Here is a 3,665-nt window from a genome sequence, read left to right on the forward strand (position 1 = left end):
AGGGTGGTCCTTTTTGGTTCACATGGTCAGGTGGTAGTTGTCTTCTTCCATCAAGGATTTTGTACCAGTCTAGTGTTGATTGGCTTTGTGCTTGTTCTAGATGTCTCTCTTGGATTTCGTCAGATTAGTATTTCAGATGGTGACTTTATGTACCTATCCATTGTACTTATGTGTATGTGATGTAACCTATGGTCAGATTAGTGTTTTAGATGGTGACTTTATGTACCTGTCCATTGTACTTATGTGTATATGATGTAACCTATGTATATACATGCCTTCATGGTGGATGATGCAATTATGGTGTAACAATGATGTATCTTTGATGTGTTCATGATGAAACTTGATGTATATGAAAAGAGACTTAGATGGTAGGATTCTATTTCTATAATTGGAAACATTGGATCTATACAATTAAATTGTAACATTGGTTTTAGTAATATTTATGCTATCTAATGTATTTGTAAGCATCATTATCTTGCTTAAATGAATTACTTTAGTTATTTAAATTTCTTAAGTACATGTATGCATTAAAATGTTGTCTTGATTTAGATTAATTCCTTTAATGATGTATGGCTAGATTAAGGGTATATGCACCAAGTTGTGGTACCAAAAGGGGGTCTTAAGATGCCACATTTTTTCTGAAATCAACAAAGTTTAAACTTCAACAACAAATTGAACATAATTACACTCCAAATTTGAAGATGCAACAAGAACAAGAGTTGGAGTGCTTCGAGTCTACTTTCTAAACTACTAATTTATTTTGAAAATGGTGGAGATTAAGGGCTTCAAAAAGGGGGGCCACAAAAAGTGGTCCTATTTTTATGAGAAAAACATAACATAGCGTCTGTTGTGGCCCCCCTAAAATGTTAACTTTAAAATCGCTTCAGTGAGAAATTTGCTAACGCCTTGTAGTTTATGCCAGATTTTTTAGCTAATTTTTAATGAGTATATGATTTTTTACTAATTTTCGAAGTGGACACATCCTAAAAAACTAAAATTTGAGTGTGCTCCCCCCTAAAATCATTGAAAACTAATAAAAAATCAAAACTCTTTTTTTTTTTAAATTGTGTAGAATGGAGTTTAGTTTCTAAAAATGTAAGTTTTTTTCAAAATCTGATGAACGTATAAAAATATATACCCAAAATACTACATGTTGGTTTTTGACAAAAAACGGACACACTGACAAAAGAAATTATAGATGAAAGACAACGAAATAAAAATTTGAAATAAATTACATTGTGGATAGCTAAGAGGGAGCTCAAGTTTACAATGGTATTTTTTTTAACTTTATTGAAATACGTGCAAACCTGACAGAGAGCACGACCAAAAATATGTCAAAATTTTCAGTGTTCTGATAAAAACACGTCTCTAGCCTGAAATGGTTGTCCAAACCTTTGAGTTGGATGCCCAAGGCAAATCCAACCCATAGGTTTGGTGTTTCCCAAAGCGGGCCATTTGGCACGCACCAAACATAGGGCTCTCCCTATTTGGTGTGCGCCAAATGTGATCAATTGGTTTTCCCATTTGGCGTGCACCAAATGTGGTCCATATTCCATATTTGGCGTGCGCCAAATAGGGAGAGCGCCAAATGTGTACATAGAAACAATGTTTAGTTGAAACAATGTGTACATAGAAACAATGTCTCATTAGCTATCTCTCTCTCCTTTTATATCTATATGTACCTGTAGTCACATAAATCTGTCCAATTTAATTAAAAGAATATTTCCTATTTATTTGATTAAAAATCCACTAGCCATCAGTTAATTAAATTAACATTTAATTAATTCATCTTCAAACATTCTCCTATTAATTAAATAAATTATTCAATTTATTTTAATTAATTCATTATACGAAATTCACAAATCAATTAAATGAATAAATCATATTTATTTCATTTAATCCCCTATTCCTCTTTTAAATAAATTAAATCAAACATTTATTTAAATCATTTATCCTCCCCACTTGCATTTTCCTACAAATGCAACTTGCACACATTTATTGAAATAAATTAATTTATTTTAAATAAAAATCCTATTTTTCCTCACCCGCCAAATCCACTTGCATTCCTAAACCCCCTTCTAGATTCTTCTAACCCCTTCCTAATTAGCCTAATCCATCCCCTAATTATTGTCACATTCTTAAGCAACTTAGACTCACTTCTCAAAGACTTCAAAGTCTTTGAAAAGCATTTAATGTTTTGTGTGTTCAACAATTTAACCTCCAAAGTCTTCCAAAACCACTAATGGCTCTTACATGACCATTTATGGCTCTTACATAACCATTTATGGTTATTTCAACTTGCACTCATGTGTCTCCTCAAGCATTTAATGCTTTGACCATGGTTATCCCTTTTGCCTTTGCACAAGAGTTTAGCCATTGGATAAAAGCTTTATTCTTTGAATAAAGAATTTATTCATTCAACCCAACCTTGACCTTAACTCCCAAGTTAACTCCCAAGTCATGTCAAGCATTTAATGCTTATTCCCTCTCCTCTCAACCTTTCTCACATTGACACTTATCATCCTAGGATTGGGTTAAAAGCCCTCACATGGATGTCAAGCCATTCAATCTTGACCCTTGTTGAGATTACTCAATCTCAACCATCCATTGCTCCATTTTACCTATAAATAGAGCTCACATTCCTCATTTTCAAATCCTCAAGCATTCTCAAGCATTTAGCATTCATAGTCATAATCTTGAAAACTTGTATGCATTTAAGCTATAGTGAATTCTAGAGAGCATTTAGCATAATCAACTCATATAATTGTTATTTTGGTCTAAAATAAATCATTTTAGCATTATAGCATCTAATATTAGCTTTTATCTACATTTGCATAGCATTTAGAGTAATCATCTATAATCTTGAACCTCCATAAGCATCCATAGTGCAAAAAGTTGCTAAGAGCTACACTAATTTGGAACTTGGAGAGGAGAGGAACAAGGGAGAAGGAGCTAAGAACATGTTAAGAGGCATTTGGAGATGCCTTCTTATATTTGTTTCATTTGATAAATATGTTAGCATGATCTTAGTATCTATTTTGATATGTCTGCTTAGGTTAATCTTTGGTTGAATAACACTAACATTAATCCAGTTTCTTGTTGCTTTTGTGTGTTATAACGACCATAGGTTTTAACCTAACTCCCCCATTTCACAGAGCATCAATTGGTGAACCCGACGTGAATCCAAGCACCCAAAACAATTCTTAAAAAAAACTAACATGTTTGAATGTTGAACTTGACACATAGGTCGCGCTTTAGCGCTTTTGATCACGTTGTAGCGCTATTGCAACTTGTTATTCTAGCACTATTGTTTTTATAATAGTGCTATTGTCTCAAGTTTAGTGCTATTGACATTCATTCAGCACTTTTGTGCTTGTTTTAGTGCTTTTGTGCTTGTTCTGACACTTTTACATTTACTGTCAAGTTTTTCTTTCAGCGCTTTTGTCTCTATAATAACGTGTTTTTGGTTAGATAGTGCTTTTGTTTTCACACAGACTAGCGCTATTGTAACAGAACATTGTAAGGAAGACCTTGTAACCAACAAAAATGTTTTTTTTAGGCTTGTGGAAGCCCTCCCTATGCGTAGATTTTTACTAACTATTCACTTTTGTGCAGGTCTAAAAACTAATTTTGTTAAAAATCAAAAAATTGTTTTTGGTGCTTTA

The sequence above is a fragment of the Cryptomeria japonica genome, chromosome 2, assembly GCF_030272615.1.
Source record: "Cryptomeria japonica chromosome 2, Sugi_1.0, whole genome shotgun sequence".
Taxonomy (NCBI): domain Eukaryota; kingdom Viridiplantae; phylum Streptophyta; class Pinopsida; order Cupressales; family Cupressaceae; genus Cryptomeria; species Cryptomeria japonica.